General features: G+C 51.1%; 1 pseudogene; it reads right to left on the bottom strand.

The window, feature by feature from the left end:
- Positions 1 to 628: 628 nt before the first annotated feature.
- On the bottom strand, positions 629 to 1635 carry LOC146205866 (uncharacterized; annotated as a pseudogene).
- Positions 1636 to 14592: the final 12957 nt, after the last annotated feature.

Genomic DNA, 14592 nt, shown 5'->3' with positions numbered 1-14592 from the left:
GCTGTCAACCGAGCCCTCTGTGTCTGATCCAAAGTTACCGCAGAGGCGGCCAGTGGATGGGGTGCGTCGTCGTACCGCGCCGCTCGCTCCCACAGGGGGGTGTGAACGGCATAACGCTCGACACAAGGGCGGGGCTCCGATCGCTGAGCGTGGCGCTCTCCGAACGTCTCGACTGCACAGGCAGATACCGACGCCGGGGGGCTAATGAACGGCTTCAGCTGGGAAAACGGTCCTTCGCGATAGCCGCCATTCGCAATGTCCACCACGATCTCGGTTTTCAGGAGAAAGTCCCTTCCGAGAATCGTGGGCACACTGAGCCCAGGGAGATGAATGAAACGCGTGCATCTCCCTCGCTCTCCCCATCTGACAGTTAGCCTCGCGGCTCTAGCCGAATGGGCCACGCCTTTCGCAAGGTTAAATGTCTAACGGCAATCCCGCAAGCGCACCGAGTGCTTTTGCAAGTGGGACAACACCTGTTCACTGAAAAAGGAGGAGCTGGCTCCTGTATCCAGTAACGCCGGAAATTGGCGGCCAGCAAGGGTGACCGAAATAAACGGCGCGGGCGCACCACCGAGGCAGCTTACCCTGTACGCAGAGGGAATTAGCAAAGCTTGGGCGGACTGTCTCTTTACAACCGACCCCCGTCGCCGTTTTCCTGCCTCGCAGGAGGCCTGGCTACAGGGCATTCTCTTGCTAAGTGTCCCCTCTCTTGGCAACGGAAACAACGCACACCCCCACGAGCTTGGCCGCGTGACAAAGGCGCGTCTCCCTGCCTAGGTCCGCTCGCTGTACCACCGAACAAGGGCCGGTTTGTGCGGGCTTCTCCTTCTGCTGTGCTTTGGGTCGCCTGGCGTCCTTCGGCACGCGGGTAAGAAAACTGTGCAGCGCAGGCTGCTCGTCTTCCGTACGAGTAAGGATCCAGAGCTCTTTCGCTCAGCTCCCAAGCGTCGTTTCGCCCGCCAACGGCTGCAAAGGCAGTTTGTGCGGGTTCACGCCGGTGGGGAAGGGTCATGGCCCCTCTCCATGCGCAGCGTGGCTCAAGGGCCTCGCTTGCCGGCGGTGGCGGGCGATAGGCACGCGCGGCGAGGATGTCGCCTTGAATGCGCTTTGCCTCGGCGGCCAGCTCCTCTAGATCTCGGAATCGGCCGCCGCGCAGGTATGCCAAAAAAGTCGGATGTGCCTGCCTCATCACTCTTTCGACGCGTTCCTCGTTGAGGCTGTTGGCTCTGCGATTGAGAAAAGGTCTTCCATCGCCCGCACAAACTCTTGGAGCGACTCGTCCGGAGCCTGTGTGCGGAGCTCCAGCTCTCGCCGCATCCTACGCTCGTAGTCAGCGGGTAGGAATTCGCGCATGAATGCTGCACGGAACTCCTCGACAGTCGCTGTTCGGTGGCCGGAAAGCAGGTACCACCTAGCTGCCGTGTCAGTCAGCGCTGCGGGGATGATGCGTGCAAGCACAACCTCATCAGGGAGACCCATAGCTTTCTGGTAATGGGCGAGGGAATCAATGAAATCCCAGGCACTGAGAGGATCATCATAGCCGCGGTACGTCGGCATGGGCAACATGACCGCGGGGTGAGACAGCTTCGGCGCGGCCGAAAGCGCCTCAACCGCCCCTGTTAGCGACTGAATCATCTGGGCAGCGCTTGTGAGCAGCGCCTGCGTCCTTCCCTCAGAGGAGGTTTGGGCGGGTTGCATGAACAAAGGCAAACGGTCCTCCAGTTCGATGAGCGGCGCGGTCTCCGCAGGGAGTCCGGCCGACGCCTCACCGTTCACCGAGCAGAACTGACTGCTAGCGGGGCACGGCTGCTGTTTCGCGTAGCTGCCGGTAGCAGCGGCATCGCGCGAACTGCTTCCGCCATGGGACGAAAGCTGATACAGCGGAGGTATCTGTGTAGCGTTCCCACCACAGGGTGGCCCGGAGAAAGCTCCAATGGGAGCCGAGTGATCAACGTTACTCGCGGCATTGCCGTACAGCCCAATGGGGCCGGCGGCCAGCCACTGTGTTTGGCTGTTCGGAGGAACAAACGGATCAAACGACGCTACGACTACGTAAGGAGCCGACACATAGCGCGTTTCAGATTCGCTGCCGTGTGCCCCGCAGGGGGCGGCAGACGTGGTGCAAGAGCTTGATCGTCAAGGCGACCGGCTCGGCCGATGTGCAGTCCAACTCAAAGAGCCAGGACATAGGCCACCAACCACCGCGGGTTCGAGCGTCGCGCGAGCCGAAGCCCCGATCAGCCGTTACCACGCGCACACTGAAACACCACAGCGTGCACTCAACCTCCGCAGGGAGGAGAGCGCTTCGCTGCAAAACACAAGACTCCTAGTGACACAGAAGACGATTATTGAACGCCGTCCACCAGCGGTACGCAAACACTCAATCACCGCGTCCCGTGAGCGCGCGAAGGCTGCGCTGCGCGCGCGCAGTGACAATGAATGCGCGCAATGGCGTGCTGTGATCTCTCTCTAGCAGTGACCGGAGGGTTCCTTTAAAGGGCCACTGTCCAGGGAAGGCCCTTTTAAGCAAAGGCGCCCAGTGTTTCGATCAGGTACCGGAGATAGTCTGTGCGAAATGCTACAGTGACACGCGCGCCGCAAAGCATCGAAAATACAATTCAAAGCTCTCTCATGCTCTCCGTTGGGAAGCCAGTTTCCCCGTTTCCTGCGCTGGCCCGACGGGTCACGATAATGACGTACGTACCGCGAACGACGTCCATTGGTCCGTCTCGCTGACTGACGGGAGAAGGATGGGTGTCTACCGCTCGCTGCGCGCTTTTCCCTCGCCACGGGCAGACTGAATCCAGCGGCGCGCGCTGCCTCGGCCGTTTTTTTTGCCCGCGCTCGCGGAGTACCACGCCCCACCTCCCGCCAAACGCGGAGGAGGAAGGGGAATTTGTCTTGCGGAGGCTAGACGACCTCGGGCAGGAGAGTGAAAAACCTTTGCGAGGGAACGGAAGGAGAGAAGCATGACAGAATCGGGTGATTGCGGTGGCTGTAACTGCGTTATTAGTTACTCTTTTCAAAAACATTTTGCGGCCTTGCGTTCTAGGGGCAAAGTCTCACAGTCACCGCGGAAGAAAATATTTTCGACCGGAGGGTGGACAGTGGGCCTTTAAGAGAGAGTGGGCAACCACCGCAAGGTACGCCTGTCGCGGATCGTTTGATCGCGATCGACAGGCTCGAGCTTCGCTCTCAGGTACGACCCGGAGCAGACGAACTCGAGTACACACTGGTCTGCGCGGATAAAGGCCGGCAGACAAGAACAGTAGCGTACGCACCTTGCGATGTCTCGGAGGGGTCTCTCCCTGAGCTCCGCTCGGACGGTTGCGCGAGCGCGGCCGTCGAAGCGGTGCCGTGTTCCCGCCAAAAGGCGCCAATGAGAGCAGCCACTGGGACGCCAGGGCGGAGCTGTGGCCCGAACGACAGTGACAAGTCGTCCGTACCTCTCTCCGCCGCCTCAGGCGGGAGAAAGGGAACGAGGGGAACAACATGGCACGGGCGGCGGCCGCTCGAAGGGCAGCCGCGGCAAGCCCGAATCCCGCAAGGCAGGCGGGTGACCTTCTGAGAAGACCGATTTCTTGCGGCGCGACTTCAAGTCGCAAAACTATTGAGCCAATCCGTACGCTTCTGCCTCCTTCCAAGACGGGAAAATTCAAGAGTGCATGCGCGCGTGTGCACGATCGACTTACTGCGCCCGCAGTTGTGGAGCACACATGTTAAGGAGCACTGCGAGAGTGAAGCGTACTAATTCACGTTTGTACTCGTATATTTGGTCATGGGCTCGACGCTCGGGCATGAGGCGATTTCGTGACCTGCTATTTCGCGAGACCGCGAACAGCGCACACACCACCGCCGCTTCCCTCGTCGTAAAACTATAGCGATTTCGCTGTCGCAACAGCCATGAACATGGCCATAATCATAAGATCTTCTTCCTCGCTGATAATTTCATATATTATTACCCGAAATGAGTCCGAATTCATCTACCCCGATCGCGGTAGCAGACCGTAAAGGCGCGAAAGTCGACTCTTCGTTCAAATCTGGTTCGGAGGCAGGGTTGTCGTAAACGAGTCGCACGCCGGTGTGAACACTCCTTGTCGATCGGCGCTTGTTGCTGGTCGCCCCCTCCGACACGAATCGAGCTGCGCGACTCCGCAAGTCGCCAAACTCCGAGCAAATGACCTCTGCTAACGGACGACTTCTTCGGCTGCTTCGTCTTGGTGAAGGATTTCTACCGCCAGCATGCACAAGATCGTCATCGACATCGGAGAAGATAGCCCTCGCCACTGAAAGATGTGCGAGGAGGCTCAAGCATCACCCTCGACAGTGGGCAGCATCTCAAGTGCTTGCTTGTGCCCCGCTGATTGGACTGTACGGATTGAACTTTATTTCCCAGCTAGGGAAGCGGGGATAACCGACAGTATTTGAAAGGCAGAAATTGTCTCCACCGAGAGCTCATTTTCGTCCTTCAACTTGTCCATATTTCATCATGTAAAGAGTTGTAAAAAGAATTTCTTCGCCTTTACTCCTTGGCTGCTCCTACTCCTTCTCCGTCGTCTAGGCTCCTCATGGTTCCACTGCGAAGTCTAGGCCCCCGAACCCCGATCACATCCTCTCCTCCACCTCGAAGCCCATCTCTTCTCATCGTCACTCTGCAGCAGCAGCCTTCCGAGCCAGGACCCGGGAACCTCGGCCCGACGAGAGACATCCCAGGCGAACCAACGGCGCTCCCCTTCAACAGCACGCAGCGAGGTCGAATGAGACGAAGCGCCGTGGTCATTCCCTTCTGCCGTCACTGTCACAGAAAGGAATATCAACATATTTTTCACCTGTGCCAAAGCGCCCATGTAAAGACACTGAATCCAGCAAAGGTAACTGCGTTCTTATTTATTTTTTCTACTTGACTTCTATGCGAGAGACACATTGAGACCTCCTCTCAATTTTCTTGTTCTCGGTACCCGGAGGCTGGCAAGGCCAGCCAGAGCGCATACGTTTTTCTTGTGCTGCCCCGACCACCGCGCGGCGCATTTCAGTGCGCGTTCGTTTTCTCTGGCCAAGTGAATTCTGCCTGGCAGCCCTTTTGAATGCTTTCTGGCTATGGTCGTTCGCGTTGAAGCGAGCGGCAGTACGAAGGTATAGGCACCGTGCAGGAGTAACTCGCGGTGCGACGCGCGCGCCCCTCGCGGCGGGAAGAACAGTCTGGTAGGGAGACGTGCGCCCGGCCGTGCAGTGGAGACGCGGCAGATCTGCTGTGCGTGGGGCGCATTCGCCGTTCGTTCTTTCGATTCGCAGCATTCTACGGTCACAAATGAATTGCTAGGTTGCAGACCTTGGATTGCTGCTGTTGCACAAATTTTCACTGGCCTGATAAAATATTTTTCGCGTCACCGAATAAGCTTTACGAAGCGAAGCGACGCTAAGGCGAATCGCTGGCTTCTACGAGCAGTGAGCTGGCAATCATGCCCGGGTATTGCCGCGTCCAGATTTACCTCGAAGCATTTTTCCCGAAAGAGGACAGACTATACCTTCACCTGCATTAGCATCCTTTCTCAACCCGCAAAAAAAAATAATATTTAAAGAAATTGGGCAGCTCATAGGCATCAGCGCGACTGGGACCGCCGTGCGCGCCTGTCGGCGGCGCTCGTAGATGCAGTTCTTCATTGCATAATTTTTATTTATGCTCTCCTGTGGTCTATATTTCCCTGTCTACGATAGCTTGCATAAGCACCAGTACAATGCAGAGAGTAATCAACAGGAATGGAGTGTTTAAATGGCGCATTTACTATGTCTTGCGTACTAGTTTCGCGAATTTGCCTTGGAAACTTTTTTTTTGCTTGCTTTCATTATTTTTTTCCTCCTCTCAGCTTGTTCCTTTTCTTCTTCCCACACCCTTTCCTTCCACGCTTATGCCGCTACTTTCCTTCTCCTCTTGGGCGGCTTCCTTTGTCCGTCCCCAAGCCTGATATTTTTTTTTTTTTCCTCGCCATCCTTCGCTGTCCACTTCGCCCTCCTCTGTAGATGTGATTCAGGAGGTGCCATTCCATACGCTTTATTCATTTAGTTGTGTTAATGACATTTCGATGTCTACTGAGTTGTTGAACCTCGAATGATAAGCTGTTTCTCATGCGATACTGCTCAATCGAGACTATAATAAAAACTAATTTAAAAAAATGTTTTTTTTTACTTATTCGTGGACACTCTGAACAGATCTTGCATTCATTACATGCCATCCTGCTCCAAACAAGTTGTCGAGCGGCTGGCCGCCACCTGTTACCTTCCCCTGTCAAAACTTAATTTTGTGGCAGAGGACTTGAAAGCACCGTTAAAGAGGCATTAAGGATCGTTAAAAAAAAAACAATAAAAAACGAACGAACACTAGCATTCAAGTCGGGATGAGGCAGGACGTTCTTTCAACGAAAAAGAAAATTAAGCATGGTACAATTCTGACATGTGACAGAGAGGAAGACATGAATGCGTATTAGAAACTGTGCGGTGCTGTAAGGCAGTTTCCATTCTCATAGCTGTGTCGCTGTATCAGCGACCGCGTGCCATCTGCCATCCTTTCCTTTATCGTAAAGAAAAATGTCAACCACCTCACCAGAAAACAGCTAAAGCTCTTCAAAGGCTGTCTGCGTAATATAAGTGCCTGCGGCATCTTCAGGCCCCGGTAATCGCGTTCTCGAGTTTTCAGGCTTGTCCCTTTTTTTAGGCTTTTTTCTCTTCTTCGACTACAGCTTCATTGATTCCTATTCTTCTCCCATACTCGTTTCATCCTTCTCGGCCGCTTGATTCCCCACAGCTTGCTTTTTTTTCTCTCACCCACCCCAGCTTGAGGCGTTCAAGCTGGCCTTTGTGAAGCTGTACCACACTTGGGAGGAGGGGCGTTCGCCACAAATGTTTTTTGTATTTTTCTGCATTTTTACCGTGTTTTTTACGCCCCCACCCTCCCACCCCCTTCCTTCGTTTTTTGCTCGGCCTTTTCCAACTGCGCGCGCTTCTCCTGTCGTCTTCCGTTCCGCGTGTTTCCAGCCTAGAAATAAACGCCCAGCGGGCGGCCAGGGCTCGTCTCTGTCTCTGCGTCTTGTGTCGTGTGGCTCTCGCATCGTTTGTGCTTTGCTACGTCGCTCGAGCTGGCTGAAACTCCTACCATTTCGTTGCGCAGGCCGCCTTTTCAAGCGCGCGCCCTGCCTAGGCGGCCGCGCGTCTCCCTATCAAACTGTTCCGGCGCTCACTCGTGGCGCTGCCTGTTCGCCGCGAGTGCTGCCCCCTGGGTTTCTGCACGTTGCCTATACCCGCTGCTGCGCCGTCTTGCTCACGCATGCGTTTTCAAGCGAGTGTCCGCTGTCGTGGAATGAGATGCCATGCTTGTTGAGCTAGCTCTCCAATGCGTTGCTATCGCGTTCATTGCTTCGCCTTTCCGGTGAAACTGTTTTTTTTTTTTCTAAACATGCCCCACAACTCTTGAAACCACACCATTTGGCCATTAAAATAAGTCATTTATTTATAAGGTAGGCAAATAATTTCGATAACTACTTGTTTTGGTTAGCATAAAAAAAAAGACTGACAGCTTCACAGCTCGAAATGTCACTAATGACTGACTGACAATTTGCTGTCTTTGAGTTTGAATAACCGATGTTTTAAAAAAAATCGAAGGGCGCGAGGCGAGCGTTGTGACAGAATACATAAATATTTTGTAAAACTAGTGCTAAGCTCCAGTAATACATTTGTCCTAGAAAAATGTATATACTTCACCATAACTTATCTGTTTAGTATCGTTTTAAAGTCGTTTTCTGATGGTTATCACTGTGTTAAAACTTTGCGCTTGTTGCTGAATTTTGTCTATGTTTTGTTCTTGTGGTCCGAAAATGTTACCCCTTACTTTCTTACCAACGCTCGTCGGATCGTCTGTCTTTCTGTGCGTAAAGTTTACTATCTGTGATTGCGCAACATGTTTATTTGCCTTGTCTGACGCATTGTATACAGTGACTTTGCTTAGTTGCTACAGATTTATTGGAGACATACGTATATTTAAATATCGTGTTGCGAGGCTTTGTGCATACATGTAGTGAATTTTGTTTCCAGTGGTAATTTCTTGCCCTTATCAAGCTGTATCTTCTCATTTGTAATATCCCATTGTATCTTCGCATTTCTATATATAGGTTTCGAAACTCCTACTTTTTATGTGCGCTCTCTGTTGCGACTACAATTTCGGTGCAATTACTCACAAAACACGACCGGTGACAATTGTTCCTGTGCAATGAATTGGAAGAAAGAACAGCGTCATTGGCCGTTGCACATGTACGAAACCTAACCAAGGATCTTGTATGACAAAGATTCAATAAAGTGCCGTCAAAGTGTTCATTTCATAGCCTTTACGTTTTCATATCAGCGACATGCACTGCTGTGCTGGTTTCGAACTGATTTAGTTCTAAAGTTCGTTTAAAATTTTCTGTACTCTTTAAATAGACAGATTCACGGAAGCATTGATATCACTTATTTCTTCCCCAATTGTTGGCACATACATTTATGTTCTTCGATAATAAAATGAATATTTTACTTGTCTTGACTGTGCGTATAGCATTCAATAATTCTTTTGCAGCACCTAATGCACAATGGCTGTTGGCAATGACAGTGCTGGTATTAATCAGATATTTGATCCCTCGACAAATTTTATATGGAGGAAGCCGCGCTGCACCATGCCCCCCCCCCCCCCCCCCCTTCCCGAACAAATTTCTGGCTACGCCACTGGCACTCCTGTCTTGGCTGGAAGTTTGTTGCCTTGGCCGAGTATGCATCAAGAGGCACCAGCAACCCACATCTAAGAGGCCCTGACCAAGCTCATGCCTTCACAGCGCTTATTTCAGCCTTCATCGCTCCATCTGTCTGGCGCACTTCGACTCTTCACCAGAGGTGGGCATTTGACCTCAAAAAGTGCAACCTCACCTCAACCTCAATAAAAATTTCCGGACCTCACTCAACCTCAACCTCACGCTTTGAGGTTGAGGTTTGACCAGGTGACCTCACCTCAATTTTTCTGATGCCACCACCGACCTCACTCAACCTCACCTCAAACTCAAACTGTGAGTTTGAGGTGAGGTTTTGAGGTGAAATAAAAAAAAGAATAAAAGGTTTTTCACTTGAGAACACTAACTATAAAACGTCATGGCACAAGTCCTGTGCGGTGACACGCCAGAATGACGACATAAATTTTAAACAACATTGAATATGATGAGGCTTACTTGCAAAGTAAAAAAATTTAAATGAACATTTGCCAGCGGGGCTACTGATTCATAGCAGGCTGACCTAATAACGGCAGTATAATTGGTCAGTTTCAACTCTTCAAATTTTATTTTTATTTGTTTTGATATGGTGACTTTTGACTTCATCCCCGCTGTAATGCTTATGTGTCCTTGGTGCTGCTAGATGCGAACTCCCGAAGGTCTGCAGTGAAACGTCGCACATATCTGTGACCGTCAAATAGTGTTTCCTCATGACAAGCAAGTCATACTTTCTTGGTGAAGACATTTTCCTGCGATTTGAAATCGAATCGGATGACAAAGTCACAAACAATCTAATGTTTCTTCAGTGTAACGTCTCTGTTACAAAAAAAAAAAAGTAGATCGACCACTTGCGTATATATGGAAGTTGTAGTGCCATAACATTCTTTTATCAAACTGACTTCTGACGTGGGACTTATCACAAGAGGCGGACAGAACAAAATGTTGCCATATGCAGAGACGCTTAGTTACGAAAAGGTAAAGCGTGCTTGACTTTTGACAATGCGCTACTTTCGATAACCCTGACGAGTGGGTTGTGCTGTATAGAACAAACGCCGTGACACATTATTGGAAAGATTACCCTCCCTTCTACTTATAATAACTAACGGTGAATTTGCAGCCCCAAAACATTCCTTTAATCATTGATGTAAGTTAAAGAAATAATACGTTGGATTAGGGATAATTCGTACATTACCTTGAGATGCCGAGAGAAGCTCAAAAGCTGATATCCTTGTCCACACAGTTTCTTGTCGCAGTGAATGCATTCGAAGTTTACAGTGCTTTTCGTTTCTTTTGGGCTATTGTAACGGAAATGGCCTTCGATGTCTTCGTCAATTCGACAACTGCGCGCGCACACATCATCGTGGGTATATTTAGATTTTTTCGCTATATCTGCCATAACCACACCTGCCATAACCGCAACCATGTCATGCACCCTCGACGCCGAACGCAACAATGCGATAGACCTTGAAGAAGAAGGGCAGACCTCAGCTGAAAGGGCGGAAACTTCCGTCATAAATTACAACAAGTCACCGACCACGGCATGGCTGCGTGTCTTCGCTTGAAAACGACGGCCACGGTAAATGGCGAAGAACACAGAACACACAAATGGCGAACAACACAGCCGATTTCGGGCGGCTCACCGACGCCGTTTGGGGGCGGCTTCCAAGCAGACGTTCCAGGAACGATTGGTGTCGATGAGAACGTGGGGCTAAGACACCAGCTTCTAGTCGCGACGAGAGAACCACGCCCACTGGGAGAATGAAGCGCGAACACTTAACCCATGTTACGGGAGTTGTTTCGTTTTTCTTCGACTGTACAATATTCGTCAAGAGAGGAAGACCAGCGGGTGGTGAGCAGGGTGGCAACGCGTCTACAGGGAGGAAGAGCAGAGTTTGAACACTGACTAGCGTTTCCCTCCTGCGAAACGATGAGATGCCTGCATGGTCGACAAGCGACAGAAGTCCGCGCAGCCGCCGCGGCGTTCCGAGAAGCGAGAAGGGCCTGTCTTTATATTTCTTTACACCAACAGGAATACGCCAGTCGGAGGTATAGCACACAACCAAAAGCTAAAGAAGCAAAAAAAAAGAAAAGAATGTTGCGAGAGGAAGAATCTGAGAATTGTCTTTTCTGATTTTTTTTTTTTTGTTTTTTTTTTTCTTAGGAGGAGGGGGGGGGGGGAAGGGTGACGACTGGCCGTGCCGCAGAAAAGCGGCCGGTTGTGAGTAAACGCGGGTGCACCAACGCGAGAGGGGGCACTGGTAAGTGACCACACAAAACCAAAACAAGAAGTGAGGAAAAATAGGGGTGGTGCAAGTGTACTGAAAAACTAAAGAGAAGAGGAGACGCAGATCTTCACTCGCGCATTCACGCGCTGGAGCACCGCGCACACAACTCGCTCTCTCGCCCACACTACCACTGTCCTTGTAACTCTCGGCCCCGTTGACAGAAACGCACTTAAAAATACCTAAAACTCACAAACTCCCAGAGGCGCGCGTATGTGCAGTGGCTTACTTTCCAAGAAATGCCGAGGGGTTCCCGGGTCCGCGCTTTGTCCGCTAGTTGAGATCGGACACCGGCTGCGGAGCCGAAAGAGCAGAAGCCAGCTTACGAACCAAAGGCGCGCCCGCCACTTTGGCTGCAAGCTGTAAAACAGAGGGGAGGCCCTCGATAAACAAACATGTAAATGAAAAAGGCGCAAGCTCACGTAGGGTATGAGAATGACTGCAAGCAGTCGTCAGTCACCTGTCTGTTCTTCAATGATTCTTCGAGAAGGGCACATTAAATTTATATTTTTATGTAAGGGTTAATCTAATGTCTAGTGACTAATAATAATAATAATAATAATAATAATGATAATAATAATAATAATAATAATAATAAAAGAGTGGATTGCACTGATACAACTACGATCTACCGTCCTATTGCTTTCTTTCGTTTTAACTCGTACCATACACAATAGCAAAAGCAGATTTTATTTACTAAAATACAGTCTTCGTGGGGTGACTTCTCGTCAAGCCATTTATCTCTCGTCTCTTCTGCATCCTTGTTCTTTCCATATGCCTCTCTGAAACCTCCTCTCTCGTGCCATCCTCCCCAAGCAATTCCTTGGTTGCTGTATCTTGCGCTTCCCTCTTTTCTACTATTCTAGCTTTTTTTTTTCCGAGAAGTCAACATACCCACGTAGGTCTGGAAATCCTTCCAGTTTGCGCAGACTTTCTTCCCAAACTCGCTCGGAATGGTGGCGGGATCTTGTTTCACCTTCTTTCGAGTCTGCAGCCGTCGTCCAACTCCAATCGTTTGCCGAGCTGCGCTTTACGCCTCCCCCCCCCCCCCCTCCTTTTTTTTCGTGTCGAACGCAAACGCACAGACGCAAACTGTTCGTTACGTGCGCGTTGGTAGCCAAAAATGTGTACACGACAGGCATTATGAAAGGTGTTTTTCCGGCTATTTTATCGCTGTGGGAAACAATAATTTCGACCTCACAAGCCGACCTCACTAAGTTACGACCTCACTCAACCTCAAACTCACGCATGAGGTTGAGGTCTCATTTGCTGACCTCACTCAAAAATATTTCAGGTGTTGACGACCTCACCTCAACCTCACCTCACTCCGTGAGGTTGAGGTCATTTTGAGGTTGAGGTTGACCTCATGAGGTTTCGACCTCATGAGGTTGCCCACCTCTGCTCTTCACTAACAGCAGCGGTCATGGTATCGGCGCCGTACTTGCCCAGCCACAGCGCGATCACCAGCGTGTCATTACCTATGCGAGCCGCCTGCTCTCCCTCTCTGAGCTCAGCTATTCGATTTCTGAGAGCGAGTACCTTGATTTTGTCTGGGCACTGGCCAAATTCCTCCCTTATCTGGGTGGCCTTTCTGCGTTACTATAGACCATCATGCTTTGCTCTGGTTGTCCTCTCCTGAACTCCTAAATAACATACAAGATGTCTGGGTCGCTAGCCCTTGCGCTTGCAAGAGTACATTTTTTAAGTCGTTTGTAAGTCAGGCCGACTCCGCCACGATAGGAGGATAGGATAGGATAGGATAGGATAGGATAGGATAGGATAGGATAGGATAGGATAGGATAGGATAGGATAGGATAGGATAGGATAGGATAGGAAACACGTTAGTTTCTCTAGGAAGGTCTTATGCTAGTAGCAGAAGAGGTCCATCTTCCGTCTTCTCACAGGGTCGGTGCCCCTATTCCAGGGCTCCGTTGAGCTGCTCGCAGGGCGTGCTGGATTAGACCTAGTTGGCAATCCAAATCGCCGCTGGAGAGCCGGCTCTCCCACTGTTCCGCACTCGGGTCTTTACGAAAGCTATCGTTATTTCTACATTGCCACGTGATGTGGTATAACGAAGGTTTGCTACCACACTATGGGCAGGTGTCCCAATATTGTGACGGGTATATTTTGCTTAGGATATGCAGGTTAGGGAATGTTCCTGTCTGCAGTCTTCGCCAGTACACTGCCTCTTGTTGTTTTAGATTCCGATGAGGCGGCGGATAGCGGATCCGTACCCCCTTATAGTAGTTCAGAATGTCTGAGTACGTAGGGCCGACTCGCTCGGGTAGATCGCCACGACTGTCAATCCTCACGCATCCAATGATCATGACGCCTACCCGTAACGGGCTTTCCAAACAGAGGCTAAGAACAGCGCCATGAACTCGTCTCTGTGGCCCATTACCGGCAGAGAGAAAGAGAGTAGCACTTTTTATTTACACCCAGCGAATGAAGGAGCTCCGGCCCTCTGTTGCTTAGGACGCATGGCAGGGGGCCCCTACTCAGACGCAGGCCGGCAGACGTTGTTGGTTGGCAACGGCCCTGGCCACCTGGATGGCGGCTAGCTGGAGCCCTGGGTCCAAGCAGCGCAGCGCGGTCTCCCAAAGCTGTGGCGTCAGACTTAGGCCTCTCCGGGAGATAAGAGCAGTCCCATATGATGTGTTCGATATGATGTGTGGCTCGGGAGGGACCCCTCCCGAGAATTCTAATCTTTCTCCTGGGAGCATATGGCTCACCAAGAGCGGGTGTGAGAACGTCCCAGTCTGAAGGCGGTGCCAGACGATGGCCTGCCTGCAGTTTAGGATAGGGGCTGACACAGCGGCCACCTGCCTACTCATTCAATAGTGCTGTACATTTTCTCTACGATTTGGCACACTACTCCCCGCTCCAAGCCCCCCCCCCCCCCCCCCCCCCCCCCCCCCCCCCGGTCTCTCTGCCGCCGGCTCGGTAGCTTATTGGCAGCTCTTCCAGTGCTACCATGAATATGTTCGTTCTGCATCACGACGTTATATGCCAATGAAGTATGCGCCCAGATGGCTCTGATCTCCTACCCGTTGCCCCGAAACGACTGTTTTATCGAAAGCAAGCCGGAGAGGAGGAAAATACTCTAACCACGTTCATTGCGCTGGCCCACTGTTGCCAGTCCCGAATGGGCTGTGCAATCGCACGCTTATGCATGCATGCCAGAGCGGCGTTGCTCCTCAGTATTTTTTTCCGTTTAAAAGACCTAAATCCCTTCATCAGTGCCGTTATTTGCAGTACCATGATCAGGACAGCAATGCTTGATCGTGGACTGCACAAATAATAAAAAAAAAATCGAAAGCTGACTACCGAGAGCATGTGCGGGAAGTATGCAACGACAGTCCGAGTGCAGCTTGATAAGTTTTTGTTTCACTAATTTCCACTAGATCCTATTTTAAATCATCTATGAACGCTTCGTGTAAACCAGAGACATCGTACCAACGACAGACTCTCGAATATGATACCCATTTCACTTGCTCCACCGCCGTAAACGCCCTACGCCACGCCGGCCG

Source organism: Amblyomma maculatum, chromosome 1 (assembly GCF_055883805.1).
Source record: "Amblyomma maculatum isolate TAMU_Amacu chromosome 1, ASM5588380v1, whole genome shotgun sequence".
Lineage (NCBI taxonomy): Eukaryota > Metazoa > Arthropoda > Arachnida > Ixodida > Ixodidae > Amblyomma > Amblyomma maculatum.
This window is presented reverse-complemented; position numbering and strand designations above follow the sequence as displayed.